The sequence below is a fragment of the Heptranchias perlo genome, chromosome 33 (assembly GCF_035084215.1).
Source record: "Heptranchias perlo isolate sHepPer1 chromosome 33, sHepPer1.hap1, whole genome shotgun sequence".
Classification (NCBI taxonomy): Eukaryota; Metazoa; Chordata; class Chondrichthyes; order Hexanchiformes; family Hexanchidae; genus Heptranchias; species Heptranchias perlo.
Genome location: NC_090357.1, coordinates 15,112,772 through 15,128,415, shown reverse-complemented (window position 1 = coordinate 15,128,415; position 15,644 = coordinate 15,112,772). Strand labels below are relative to the sequence as shown.

General features: G+C 42.8%; 1 long non-coding RNA gene across 2 annotated transcripts in view; it reads right to left on the bottom strand.

The window, feature by feature from the left end:
* Window positions 1-15,644, bottom strand: part of LOC137301488 (uncharacterized) — an 86,092-nt gene that overhangs the window by 9,464 nt on the left and 60,984 nt on the right. Inside the window, exons 3-4 of one of the 2 annotated variants that reach the window (XR_010958301.1) lie at window positions 9,565-9,690; window positions 2,303-2,716 (exon numbers count right to left, since the gene is read on the bottom strand). This is a non-coding gene — a long non-coding RNA (uncharacterized lncRNA). Of the gene's footprint in view, window positions 1-190; window positions 2,717-9,564; window positions 9,691-15,644 lie in introns of those variants that run through there. The other variant, XR_010958300.1, reaches the window with a different exon arrangement.

Genomic DNA, 15,644 nt, shown 5'->3' with positions numbered 1-15,644 from the left:
AAAGGATCCTTGTTTACCCAACGTCTTATCTTCCCCACCTTTGGATTCTTGTCATCTCCTATGGTGCTTCAACACCAGCTTCAAGTGGAAGAAATGAACACAATGGGAATGAAGTAATTCTTGACTAAATCTCCATGTTTCATGTTATTTGCTGCTTTGTGAGCATTAACAACCAAAAGCCATGTTTAACTCCATGCATTAGATATATTTACTCGTGGGAATAAGCTGAGGAGCAAAAATACTACCAGTTAATTACTACATGTATGACCTGTATTATCTCAATGTAGAGCATGTTAAAGCAGGGTTGTTAATTGGGGGTTTTATGTACAGATACATGGAAATGGAAAAAGCACATGCTTCATGTTCTGACACTTTAAGATCACTGGAATAGACGTAGGGAAAAGTGGTGTGCGATTGGAAGGAAGGATGCTTCCCTCACAACTTGTACAAAAGGTGCAATACTCCCCTACATTGTGGGGGGTGGGGGTGGAAGAAATATGTTTTTGATCCCTTAAATATTTAAAATCTCAATGTGCCTCATTAATATATGCACAAAGGGCTGTTCTAATTTGGTCCTACTGTGATTTTATGTTTGGGGTTCTTCCAATCTCATTTGTGCATTTATATAATGCCTCACAAATGTGTCGCTGCAACTGGCAATAATGGTAAGTTTAAATCCTTTTTTGGTGATCTCATCAAAGGGTGACCAATGCTTGGTTCCTTTACCACAATCGTGTAGCTACTTTGTTGACTGTTTTATTCTTGATGTACTGCAATAGAAATGAAAGGGAAAAAAAACAAGAAACATTGCATTCATAAAGCTCCTTCTCAAGTCTCTTAAGCATTTTAAAGCACTTCACATGCAATAAATTACTTTGAAGTGTAGAAACATTACCTACCTCTGATGCTAAAATCATTAGCCATGTCTTTACTACCTTGGGGCTGAATTTCTCCAATGCTTTGCTCGTCAGCCCCCTGTTTCCACACTCCAATAAATTTTGTGTCTTTTTAGCCACACTTGAGGCCTGGACACCATTCAGCATCCCTCCTTGACCAGTTCCACTAGGTGCTCATGTCCTAGACTTTAATATCCCTTCATCCCCTCCATGTCCTTCCCTACATGTACCCTCCACTCAGGATGTGACGAGTGGTGTCCCACAGGGAACGGTTAGGGCCTCAACTGTTCAGTGTTTATTAACGACTTAGATGATGGGATAGAGAGCCACTTATCCAAGTTTGCCGATGACACAAAGATAGTCAGCATTGCAAGCAGTGTAGATGGAAGCATAAAATTAGAGAGATATTAATAGATTAAGTGAATGGGCAAAACTGTGTGGCAAATGGATTTCAATGTAAGCAAGTGTGAGGTCATCCGCTTTGGACCTAAAAAAAAATAGATCAGAGTACTTCAAAATGGTGAAAAGCTTGTAACAGTGGAGGTCCAAAGAGAATCAGGGGTCCTGTACATAGATCATGTTATGAACAGCTACAGAAAATAATCAAAAAGGCTAATCTATTGCTGGCCTTCATATCTAGAGGACTAGAATACAAGGGGGTAGAGGTTATACTACAGCTATACAAAGCCCTGGTTAGACCACACCTGGAGTAATGTGCTCCATTCTGGGCACCGCACCTTAGGAAGGATATATTGGCCTTGGAGGGAGTGCAGCGTAGATTTACTAAAATGACACCTGGACTCCAAGGGTTAAATTACGAGGTGAGATTACAGAAACTAGGGTTGTATTCCCTGGAATTTAGAAGATTAAGGGGTGATTTGATTGACGTTTTCAAGATATTAAGGGGAACTGATGGGGTAGACAGAGAGAAACTATTTCTGCTGGTTGGGGAGTCTAGGATCAGGTGACATAGCCAAAAAATTAGAGCCAGGACTTTCAGGAGTGAAGTTAGGAAACACTTCTACACGCAAAGGGTGGTAGAAGTTTGGAACTCTCTTCCGCAAATGGCAGTTCATGCTAGCTCAATTGTTAATTTTAAATCTGAAATTGATAGATTTTGTTAGCTCCATATCCCTTGGTACCTTTTGGTTAAGGCAGGTATATGGAGTTAGGTCACAGAACAACCATGATCTCATTGGTGGAACAGGCTCGAGGGGCTAAATGGCCGACTCCTGTTCCTATGTTCCACTAGTTCAGAAGTTATGCCTCAGTGTGTCAGAACTCCATTGTCCAGCACCCCTGCCTTGTCACTTCCTTCCCTGGCTTCAAATGCTCCTGAACATCCATCTTTTTGACAGTGTCTTTGTCCATAATCCCTCTCTTCCCTTTTTCTTCCTACTACTCACCATATACTCTCTCTGTTCCACATCCTGAAAAATACTGGGATCTCTCTGTATACAAAGAGCATTGTATCGATGCACGTATGATAGCTATTTTGAGAGGCAAATTCCCACAAACAGCAATGCGACGAATGACTTTTTTTGGAGGTCATTATTGAGAGGAATCTTGCCCACTGGGAAAATACACTGGTCTTTGCATAGTATTTTCAGATTTTAATGTCATGAGGACAGGAATACGGAATTTCAGTTTAGCATCTCGTTCAAAGGACAGCATCTCCAATAATGCAGTAATTTCAGTGCTGCATGGGATTGTTGACTTAGATTAAGAGCTTAATCTTCCAATTCAGTTTCGTAGTGCTCTGACCTGAGTCAGGTTGTGGGTTCAGGTGATGTGAAATATCTCCATCATATCTTGAGGTGCTGTTGGAAAAAAAAAATTGTTACCTGTCTGAGGAAAAACTAAACATTCTGTGTACCACAATATGAAAACATTTATTTTTTTGGGTGATTAGTGTTCTACATTTTAATGAAGCAGGGTTGGACCTGTTACAGTTGTATCAGCAGCAAGCAAAATCATGTTTGACAAATCTATTATAGTTTTTTGTGGATGTAACTAGCAGGGTAGATAAAGGGGAACCAGTGGATGTAATATATTTAGATTCTCAAAAGGCATTTGATAAGGTGCCATACAAAAGGCTGTTACCCCAAACCCATGAACCTTTATCTTGTGTAATATATTAGCATGGATAGAGGATTGGTTAACAGACAGAGAGCAGGGATAAACGGGTTATTTTCAGGTTGGCAAGCAGTTACTAGTGGGGTGCCGCAAGGATCACTGCTAAGACTTCAGTTATTTACAATCTATACTAATGACTTAGATGAAGGGTCCGAGCGTAATATATCCAAGTTTGCTGATAATACAAAACTAGTTGGGAAAGTAAGCTGTGAGGAGGACACAGTCTTCAAAGGGATATCGATGGGTTAAGTGAGTGGGCAAGAAGATGGCAGATGGAGTATAATGTGGGGAAATGTGAGGTTATTCACTTTGGTAGGAAGAATAGAAAAGCAGAATATTTTTTAAATGGTGAGAAACTATTAAATGTTGGTATTCAGAGAGATTTGGATATCCTCGTACAAGAAACACAAAGTCAACATATAGGTACAGCAAGCAATTAGGAAGGCAAATGATATGTTGGCCTTTTATGGGGTTGGAGTACAAGAGTAAGGAAGTCTTCCTACAATTGTACAGGGCTTTGGTGAGACCACACTTGGAGTATTGTGAAGTTTTGGTCTCCTTATCTAAGGAAGGATATACTTGCCTTAGAGGCAGTGCAACTAAGGTTCACTAGATTGATTCCTGGGATGAGAGGGTTCTCCGATGAGGAGAGGTTGAGTAGAATGGGCCTCTTCTCTCCTGGAGTTTAGAAGAATGAGAGGTGATCTCATTGAAATGTATAAAATTCTGAGGGGCTTGAGAGGGTAGATGCTGAAAGGTTGTTTCCCCTGGCTGGAGAGTCCAGAACTAGGGACATAGTCTCGGGTTTAAGGGGTTGGCTATTTAAGACCGAGATGAGGAGGAACTTCTTCGAGCAGGGGGAAACATAGGAATATAGAAACAGGAGTAGGCCATTCAGCCCCTCGTGCCTGCTCCGCCATTTGATAAGATCATGGCTGATCAGTGATCTAGCTCCATATACCTGCCTTTGGCCCATATCCCTTAATACCTTTGGTTGCCAAAAAGCTATCTATCTCCCATTTAAATTTAGCAATTGAGCTAGTATCAATTGCCGTTTGCGGCAGAGAGTTCCAAACTTCTACCACCCTTGGTATGTAGAAATGTTTTCTAATCTTATTCCTGAAAGGTCTGGCTCTAATTTTTAGACTGTGCCCCCTACTCCTAGAATCCCCAACCAGCGGAAATAGTTTCTCTCTATCCACTCTATCTGTTCCCCTTAATATCTTTTAAACTTCGATCAGATCACCCCTTAACCTTCGAAACTCAAGAGAATACAACCCCAATTGTGTAATCTCTCCTCGTAACTTAACCCTTGAAGTCCGGGTATCATTCTAGTAAACCAATGCAGCACTCCCTCCAAGGCCAATATGTCCTTCCGAAGGTGCGGTGCCCAGAACTGCTCACAGTACTCCAGGTGCGGTCTAACCAGGGTTTTGTATAGCTGCAGCATAACTTCTGCCTCCTTGTACTCCAGTCCTCTAGATATAATGGCCAGCATTCCATTAGCATTCTTGATTATTTTCTGCACCTGTTCATGACACTTCAATGATCTATGTACCTGAACCCCTAAGTCCCTTTGGACATCCACTGTTTTTAACTTTTTACCATTTAGAAAGTACCCTGTTCTATCCTTTTTTTGATCCAAAGTGGACGACCTCACCTTTGTCTAAACTGAATTCCATTATGAATTTTTTGGAATTCTCTTCCCCCCCCCCCCCCCCCAGAGGGCTGTGGATGCTCAGTCATTGTGTATATTCAAGACTGAGATGGATAGATTTTTGGAATCCAGGGGAATCAAGGGTTATGGGGATCGGACGGGAAATTGGAGTTGAGGTCAAAGATCAGGTATTATATTGAATGGCGGAGCAGGCTCGAGGGGCTGTATGGCCTACTCCTTCTGCTATTTCTTATGTACAACTCTGCCCTGCACTTCCTTCACAAACCCTTAGCAAGTGATTAGACCAGTTTGCTCAGCTATTGCTTTCAGTTCACTTCCAGTTCCTTTGTTGTTTCTGTTGTAAATTCCTGCACCAAGAGTCAATTTGCTAACACTCTCGTTGATCAGATGCAACTCAAGCAGAGGTTTAGCAAGCAATTTCCAGACATGCCAGTTAATCCATTGTCCCCTTCTCCCTAGTGTTCCTGGGGCATATGCACAGACACCAAACATCACTCTCTGCACCACTGCTTATCCTCTGGATCAATGTAAGGAATCTTACAACACCAGATTATAGTCCAACAGTTTTAGTTGAAAATCACACGCTTTCGGAGGCTTTCTCCTTCGTCAGGTGAGTGAGTGAAGCATAGCATATATTAGGCTGGGAGGCGATAACAGCAATCAAAGGTGTCGTTGGTGTTCAGACAGGTTAGCCACGGAAAACAGTACATCCCAGTATAAGAGAGAGAGCGAGAGAGCTTTTTCTTTCCGCTGGTGGGGTTATGTGTAGCGTGACATGAACCCAAGATCCCGGTTGAGGCCGTCTTCATGGGTGCGGAACTTGGCTATCAATTTCTGCTTGACTATTTTGCGTCGTTGTGTGTCTCGAAGGCCACCTTGGAGAACGCTTACCCGAAGATCGGTGGCTGAATGTCCTTGACTGCTGAAGTGTTCCCCGACTGGGAGGGAACCCTCCTGTCTGGCGATTGTTGCGCGGTGTCCATTCATCCGTTGTCGCAGCGTCTGCATGGTCTCGCCAATGTACCATGCTCCGGGGCATCCTTTCCAGCAACGTATGAGGTAGACAACGTTGGCCGAGTCACAGGAGTATGAACCATGTACCCGGTGGGTGGTGTCCTCTCGTGTGATGGTGGTATCTGTGTCGATGATCTGGCATGTCTTGCAGAGGTTGCCGTGGCAGGGTTGTGTGATGTCGTGGAAGCTGTTCTCCTGAAAGCTGGGTAATTTGCTGCGAACGATGGTCTGTTTGAGGTTGGGTGGCTGTTTGAAGGCGAGTAGTGGAGGTGTGGGGATGGCCTTAGCGAGGTGTTCGTCGTCATCGATGACCTGTTGAAGGCTGCGGAGAACATGGCGTAGTTTCTCTGCTCCGGGGAAGTACTGGACGACGAAGGGTACTCTGTTGGTTGCGTTCCGTGATTGTCTTCTGAGGAGGTCTACGCGATTCTTCGCTGTGGCCCGTCGGAACTGTCGATCGACGAGTCGAGCGTCATCTCCCGTTCTTACGAGGGCGTCTTTCAGCGTCTGTAGGTGTCCATCGCATTCCTCCTCGTCTGAGCAGATCCTGTGTATTCACAGGCCTGTCCATAGGGGATGGCCTCTGACGTGGTTAGGGTGGAAGCTGGAAAAGTGGAGCATCGTGAGGTTGTCCGTGGGCTTGCGGTAGAGTGAGGTGCTGAGGGGCCCGTCTTTGATGGAGATTCGTGTGTCCAAGAAAGAAACCGATTCTGAGGAGTAGTCGATGGTGGGATGGAACTTGTTGATGTTATCGTGTAGTCTCTTCAGTGATTCTTCGCTGTTGGTCCATAGGAAGAAAATGTCGTCGATGTATCTGGTGTATAGTGTTGGTTGGAGGTCCTGTGCAGTGAAGAAGTCCTGCTCGAACTTGTGCATGAAAATGTTGGCGTATTGGGGTGCGAATTTGGTCCCCATGGCTGTTCCGTGTGTTTGGGTAAAGAACTGGTTATCGAAGGTGAAGACATTGTGATCCAGGATGAAGCAGATGAATTGTAGGATGGCGTCTGGAGATTGGCTGTTGTTGGTGTTGAGTACTGAGGCTGTTGCAGCGATGCCGTCATCGTGGGGGATACTGGTGTAGAGTGCCGAGACGTCCATCGTGGTGAGAAGTGTTCCTGGTTCAACTGGCCCGTGGGTGCTGAGTTTTTGTAGGAAGTCTGTAGTGTCGCGACAGAAGCTGGGGGTTCCCTGTATGATGGGTTTCAGGATGCCCTCGACGTATCCAGATAGGTTCTCACACAGGATTCCGTTGCCAGATATGATGGGACGTCCGGGTGTGTTGGCTTTGGGAGGCAGTAGAAGTCTCCCATGCGGGGAGTACGTAGGATGCTTTGAAGGTCTGGATCGAAGGTCTTGATCAGTTTGTTGAGCTGGTGGGTGTGTTTTTTGGTCGGATCTGCAGGTAACCGTTTGTAGTGTTCCTGGTTGTCCAGTTGTCGGTATGCTTCTTTGCAATAGTCCGTTCTGTTCTGTATGGCGATGGCTCCTCCTTTGTCTGCTGGTTTGATGACAATATTGTGGTTGGTCTTGAGAGCGTCGATGGCGTTGCGTTGTGCTCTGGTGACGTTCTGGACTGTCTTGAGTGCGGCTGATGAATCTGGCGTTGACGCATTTCCTGACAGCTTGAGCATCCATGTGAAGCTTCGTGCAGCAACCCTGCGGAGGAGTCCAGTTTGACTCTTTCCATCATATCCTCTGGATCAGCATAAAGAAAACAAGTTGGTAAGTTCCAAATTCCTCCAATTGATTTACTTGCCGTTGTTGAGATAGTGTTAAAATAAATTTGTACCCAACTGCTTAACCCGATGTTCATTATCCCCAGATATCCACGTTTATGTTTTGAATTGGAAGAAAATTGCATTAATCATTCCACACCATTTTCAAAAAAATCTAGCTTTACCAGGGAAGCTCTGAAGGTAGAAAATAAACCATTTGTCCAAGTTGTTGTATAAAGATTTCAAGACTACATGTTCACAAACATCCCACATGAAGTGACCTCTCTCAATTGCATTGCATCCTTTCAACAACTTTACATTGGAACATTGCAGATTGTCAGCATTTCCATTCCAAGCAATTATATTTCATGCTGTGAAATGCTGTAAGTTAATGAACTGAAAGCCTTTGATGGTAACGCTGGCAACAGCTGTTCTAATTTGCATATGTGATTTAATCATTGAGGGCCTCGCACTCCTAATTTCAACAGAAAAGTAGATATGAGCAAAAGTAATGTAATGTCAGGAAAAAGTGTAGAAAATAATTGATCTGTTCAGTGCTGGTCTGAGTATTCATACCCCTTAAAAAAAAAAGGCCAGTGAGAAGTGAAATGAGGCCCATTTTAATTGTCGAGGCCCTGTTTAAAGGCCATTAATGTAACATTCCACAAGGCTGCAGAGTCAAACTAGTAATTGAGTATTTTACTCCAGGTCAGACCTGAAGTTAATTTGCTGTGTGAAGGGGAAGATTTCTCGGTCTACCATAGTACAGAAAGAACGTACTTGTATTTATATAGTGCCTTTCGCATCCTCCACATGTTCTGAAGTGCTTCACAATGAATGAAGTACTTTTGAAGTGTAGTCACTGTTATAGGTGAAGGTATCAGTCAATTTTTGTGCACAGCAAAGTCTCAACATCAGCAATGAGATAAATAACTAGATAATCTGTTTTTCGTGGTGTTGGTTGGCTGAGGGATAACTTTTGGCCTGGACATTGGGAGTGCTCTCCTGCTCTTAAAATAGTGCCATGGGATCTTTTACGTTCACCTGAGAGGGCCAATGGAGCCTTGGTTTAATGTTGCATCTGAAATACGGTACCTTTAACATTGCAGCACTCTGGCACTTCAGTGCAGTACCGACAGACTAGATTATATGCTCAAGTCTCTGGAGTGGAGCTTGAACCCACAACCTTCTTCGTCAGATGAGAGTGCTATCACTGAGCCAAGGCATAGTAATGAAAGAAATGAATAGTACAAAGTGGTAGTCTGTAATTAGAGCATGGGTGTAATACCCATTAATTGGTACATCAAAACGTAGCAGGAAGAGAGGTCACTCAGGAGCACGGAAGGCCTTAAGAGCACAAACTTGCAGCAAACAGTGGCTGCAGTGCACGAGGAGGTTTAGGCTCACTAGGAAAGCTGTGACTGAAATATACCATCAGTTCGTCCGCAAAGACATGTAGTCAACCATCGATAATGCGTTATTTTTAGGCAATGAGTCAAGATGAATACATTTTCTTGAGTTGAGCAGCATTAGCGGTGTACATGCATTTTGCTGTTGCATTTGCCAATTGTGCTTTGAACTTCTCCATCTTTTTTATGGATGGCCCCCATTGTTAAGTGCTCTTCTATTTAAGGAAATAGCACTGGTGGAAGGCTGCATAGCCAACTGAAGGGGAACAGTAGTTGTCCAAAAACCAAACAAGTAAAGTGACTGACTCCTCCAATTTTCCTAGTGGGTGCCTGGAAGGACCTTGTGACATAAATTGTGGGCAATGGTCGCTGGTAATTCATTGCTCACGGTTAACTGTCCAGGGAGCTCTGTATCAGCTCTGTCACTGTGGACTCGTTGTCTTTCAGAGCTGGTTCACAGATGACCTCTTCTGTCATTTGTGAAAGGGTACTGAACTCCCTTGCACCACCCAGATCATCTACTGTCATGTTCAATTAGATAACTGACTCCACAATACAGTACTGCTGTTGTAACTTTTTCCATTTCAGATGTGCCCACAAAGGACTGTACCTCTATACCACTCAGTAAATGGAGTCAGTATTCTGGATCTCCGCCCTGTACCAGATGGCCATTATCAGCCACCTCCGTCGCTATTCCTTCCTCACTGGTGCCTCACCTTGTGCTTGCTCAGTATTACCATGACCTTTCCCCTGAGGAGGTACATGCTTCACGTGGTGATGATGGTGCCCTGGTGTATGGTGCTGCTTGGGTGTGCCTGATGGATCACAGAGTTCTTGTTGCCCTGTGAAGAGAGTAAATGGTATATTGTGAGTACATAAACATGCTTATCCTTTTTTTTTATTTGTGGGTGGCACAGGCAAAACTGCATTTGTTGGCCTGAACAATTGAGTGGCTTGCTGTATTACTTCAGAGGGCATCAAGAGCCAACTATGTAGTGTGGCACTGGAGTTGTGTGTCGGCCAGAAGGATGTTAATTAATCAGTTGGGCTTTTAATGATCTGGAACCTTTCATGGCCAATTTTCTGGTGTCAGCCACAAATTACCAGATTTATTGAATTCAATTTCACAACTTGCCATGGTGGGATTTGAACTCATGATCTCCAGGTTGCTTGTTTAATAACATAGCCACTCTTTTGGTACTGTATCATCACTAAATGCATTAACACACAATTTTGTGCACAACCAATGTTCTGTACTTTCCTCCACTCTGTGTAGACCTAACACCTTCAAAACTGTCTTTCTCAAACAAATCAATGAGAGTCTCCTCATAACAAATAAGTTGCTAAACATCTTGGGCTTCACTCCCTATTCCACACTGTGCCCTTTTTATGTACCCATTTTGCTTTAAACATAATAGCATTTGGCGATTGAGGCAATGATTTGACCCATGGAAATGTATTCCTGTGATGTATTCTCCATGTGGCATGTACAATTGAATTTTCATAATTGCTTTTTGCTTCCTAGGTCCTTGCTAATATTTTTTTCTTTGCACATATCTTTAGCAGTTACTATTTTCTTTCATGCCTGTGTACAGCATGTGCCGTTGTTATGAGCTATTGGCGAAAAGCCTTGCCCAACAGCAGTGATGAAATTCATGTGCGTGCTGTTCACCATTTTCCCAATATTTAATGGACTGAAAGTTGTGGGTAACAATGGCCCAAAACCAAAGCGCAAAGCTCCCTGCAGACTTGTAAAATTACCTTTCTATTTCTTGTGCTTGTGTTTTACAGCAATATTCTACCTTACCCTTAGGCTCTGTTAATCATGCAGCATCATCTGGACTTCCAGCCAAGTCTTTTCCAGATGATTGAGACTGAGTTCACTCTGTCACTGACACGTTGGTATGAAAAGACTTGCCTTCACATATCTGGAGGCTGTACTCCCATCTCCCCACCCACCACCTTCCTAATCAAAAATGCCAATTAAAGATGTTATCAGCACTTGCAGGGCCTTATCAAATTGGGCTTTCTCTTTCACACTATATCCACTTTTACCAAACATGCTCTCCACAATTGTATTAATTAACTCTTTTGATATTAATGCCAGTTAACCAGCTCATTAGTTGCTTGTTAAGCAGCTTTTTTTTCATTGCTATTGATCGCAAAATCATGTGAAATGTAATATCAGCCTCTTAATTTCAAAGAAAAACATGCACATCCCCATCAGCAAAACCTGTGAGTAACTTTTCTGTGATCCAGCTCTTGGCACAGAGACTCAACTCGCAGGAAGCGTGGATTGGAGAGCCAGGTGCTGATGTCAACATGTAAGATTTGCATAGCTCCTGATCTTTCCAGCCAAGAGCAGAGGGTTGTCACACAAATTATAGTAATTAAGGAACGATATCTGCCAAAGAACGTTCAAAGCATTGTGTCGGTCGCAATACTGACCTGAACTTGTGATCAAACCAAAATACCATTGCAAGATAGTCCAGCACTTGGCTAATAACTTTTTCATGAGGACTTGTCTAAAAATCATTAAAACACATCAATTTCCTTTCTTTCTGGCAGAACATTATTTCCAAGTAAAAGTATCTAATGTTAATATACAAGAGCTTGTTTCTTAAGAAACCTAGATGAAGGGCCAAATTCCTTTGTGCAATACACGACAAAAAGATTAAAGAGTAAAAGAGAAGGTGAAAAATCAAGAGATGGGGCCAACATGGATTTGAATGCTTATAGATTGCAGAAGGAAGGGAGGACTAAGTTGGGGGTTGGAATTCGGACTTCTACAATTTTGAGGGTCTGGAAACGAGTGACATCAGAAAACAATGTGGTGAGCTTTGATTTCAACACAGTGAAGATACCGGAAGCAGGAAGAGTGTGCAAGACGATATATTTGGAACTTTGGAGAATTGAAAGAGGAACAGTCAACATATCTAAACCAATGCAGGGCTGTCTGAATCCGAGCAACTCTTACTAAAACATTGCAGCCACCTAAGTTGCTTACTCCTTCACTTGGGAGAAGTCATTGTTTTTAGGAACTAGAAGTTATGCAGAGTACACTAGTACTAAACGGAAGCACTGTACGGAAGGACACCAATATAATTGACGCATGACAGAAGTAGGTGAAAATATTGGGGTGTCTTTATTTGACCTGAGTCAATTACAATGCTGAAAAACATCCATCTGAGAGAGATCAGAGATGGAAAGAAATGCTAAGAAAATCACCAAACTTTGAGTAAACGTTCAGTGGCTCAGCTCTTGGTATAGAATCTTGCACTTGGAGGGTGGATTGGAGAATAAGGCACAGAGATTCATTTGCCCCCCTTTTTTTGTCCCTGCTCCCAGGTTCTGCTACCTCTCTCCTTTTAAGATGCTCCTTAAAACCTATCTCTTTGATCAAGCTTTTGGTCACATGTTCTAATGTCACCTTCTTTGGCTTGGTATCAATATTTGTGTCTCGATGCTCCTGTGAAGCACTGTTGGATGCTTTACTATGTTAAAGGTGTGGCAGTGTCCTTGGCCCAACCACGTTTGCTGATTGCAGAGTGTTCAGTTCCATTCGCAACCCCTCAGATAATGAAGCCATCCGTACCAGCATGCAGCATGACCTTCACAACATCCAGGCTTGGGCTGATAAGTGGCAAGTAACAGTCACACCAGACAAGTGCCAGGCAATGACCATCTCCAACAAGGGAGAGTCTAACCACCTCCCCTTGACATTCAACAGCATTATCATCACTGAATCCCCCACCATCAACATCCTGGGGATCACCATTGACCAGAAACTTAACTGGATCGGCCACATAAATACTGTGGCTACAAGAGCAGGTCAGAGGCTGGGTATTCTGCGGCGAGTGACTCATCTCCTGACCCCCCCCCCCCCCCACCAAAGCCTTTCCACCATCTACAAGGCACAAGTCAGGAGTGCGATGGAATACTCTCCACTTGCTTGGATGAGTGCAGCTCCAACAACACTCGAGGAGCTCGACATCATCCAGGACAAAGCAGCCCACTTGATTGGCACCCCATCCACCACCCTAAACATTCACTCCCTTCAACAATGGCGCACCGTGGCTGCAGTGTGTACCATCCACAGGATGCACTGCAGCAACTTGCCAGGGCTTCTTCGACAGCACCTCCCAAACCCGTGACCTATACCACCTAGAAGGACAAGAGCAGCAGGTACATGGGAACAACACCACCTGCACCTTCCCCTCCAAGTCGCACACCATCCCGACTTGGAAATATATCGCCGTTCCTTCATCGTCGCTGGGTCAAAATCCTGGAACTCCCTTCCTAACAGCACTGTGGGAGAACCTTCACCACACGCACTGCAGCGGTTCAAGGCAGCGGCTCACCACCACCTTCTCGAGGGCAATTAGGGATGGGCAATAAATGCTGGCCTCGCCAGCCACGCCTGCATCCCATGAACGAATAAAAAATAAATGCAAGTTGCATCAAGGAAGTTAAAAGTCCTTTTTATTCTGTTTAGATTTTTAATTAATACAAAAGATTTGAAGAATTTTGTGTTTCAAGTTTGGAAGATGATCCCTTGTGACATGATTCCATTCTTCATTGTGTGGTAATTCTGGCTGTGCCAGTTAAGTGCCACAGAAACCGATTGAAGGAAGGCCATAAATATTCATTAAAGTAGCAGTGTCTTTTCCTGAACAATAAACTTTTCGTGCTTGGTGCTGCAAATGTCCCCCTGTTGTGCCATTTCCACTAGGGTAAACTGTACTAATAAAACTTCAAGTGCTTTCCTCATTTTCTTCAGATGTAGCTTCGTTCAAATAAAATTAGCGTTCCGTTGTGTAACTCAAGACATAATTGTGACAAAGTAAATTGTGTTGTGGAAAATAAAAAAAATACAATTATTTCATGAAAAGGACAGCTTTTTTAATATATTCTGCAGTGGTTGGAGATTTTATTCTGTACAAGTGAGATCAAGAAGTTGGTGATTGATTAATCTTTGGCTGCACTCAATACAATCAAACTAAATTTATGTAATAGAATTTCACAACATCTTTAGACAATGACGCAAGATTTCTCATCTGTATCAGTTGAAATGAAAATACAAATTAACTTTTTAATAGAGTCTTCTAGAAGGAACCAGCCTTTTGAAATGTGTAATGACATCAGAATACAGGATGTAATATACAAATCTAATATAGAGTTATTTCATCTTGTCTTTTGTAAGACAAATGGACACGTCAAGTGGGTTACATTTAGAAAGATTAAAACCACGAGCACATGAAATTGCTTTTACTACTTAAAAATGCCGTTCCTTTTGCGGATGTTTGATTAAGATGTGTTCACCTTTGAGGAAGGCAGGTAGCAGTATTTGAATTACGATCCACAGTCAATGGATACGACAGTATTCATCTACAAATGTGGATCAATTATTGAACACATGGTGGATGTGTGCTGAGCAGTGGCCTTTTCTAACTCTCCAATAAGGAGACACTGGACTATCCCAGTGATGTCAAACAAAAGTGCCCCCTTTTTTTGAGAAGCAGAACTAAACCATAAAACAAAGGAAACAGAACATTAAATGTTATTACCTGTGCCCACCGGTTGTGGAAGGCCTGAAGCGTATCAACAGATACTGTGTGTGTTCAACTTGCTGACATGCTGCAGGTTTACAGTGATTTATTCTTATTCCTTAGCCAATAGTTGAGCTAACTGAATTTCACCTTCATGCCCAAGTTAGAGAGGTCACATCTAAATGCCATAAATCTGACTGTGGTTACACTGATCCAATGTGAGATTTACCAGCTTGGCATTTACTTGATCTGCACAACGCACAGGTTACACTTTTTCTCTCTCCCTCACAAATGTTACTTCCAAAATAATTATTTCTGCTTTCCCAAAACCTAAATGTGCAGGGTATCTGATTGGTTTACATTTCAAATCAAGCAGTCAGACATGGGAGATTCTTAATAGACAAGTTAATATTGTGAATCAAGGCAATGGAGATTGATTTCTTCTATTTGAATGGTTCAGGTTCTCATTCCCTTTGGCAAAAGATAAATTGAATTTCTTCTTGGAAAACAAATCTCTCCCGGAAGATGTTGCCAGTTTTGCAGTGGCTGAGTGCCAAGCAAGTTGTGCGTGGATACATGGTTCCTTGGTCAAGTATAAAGCCATTATAGCCAAACAATTGGAGTTTGACAATATAATTCCCTCATTTGAGTTAGAATGCAATAAAACAGGCCATGATGAGGATCTTTGTAATCCTGACTAGGTGAAATTATTAACAGTTACACACAGCCTAGCTGGGTTGTCAAGAAGCTGACAAAAAGAATTTAGACTCCCGAAGGCAAGATGTAGCCAGAGTGGAGTGTTACTGGGACATGACTGGGAAGAAACGACCCGTCTGTGCATTTTCTGCACGATATCTGTTACCGAGGACTGCGGTTCGCTGGCATTGGGGAATTATTTTCTAAGCAAATTCCTTGGCCAATTTTTATTGTTTGGCATGTGAAGAAATGGGACGAGGGTGATGAGGGGTAGAGGGTGTAAAAACCTCTGAACGCAATGGAGAAAATAAACTAATTATCTATTTTCACTGTCTGCAGCTGTTTCTGAAAAGTGAAATCCCATACTCCTGAATTGAATGTGATCCTCTTGCAGTATACGGCCCCCAAATGCTTCAGTTGGCTAACTTTCTAATGTGGTTGTTTTCAAACTTATTCTATTATCTCACTTTCCAATCACTGATTTCTCAAAGCTGTTCCTAGAATTGATATTGATCTTTTCCTTACATTTTACTATCTGAATCTTTTTTTAT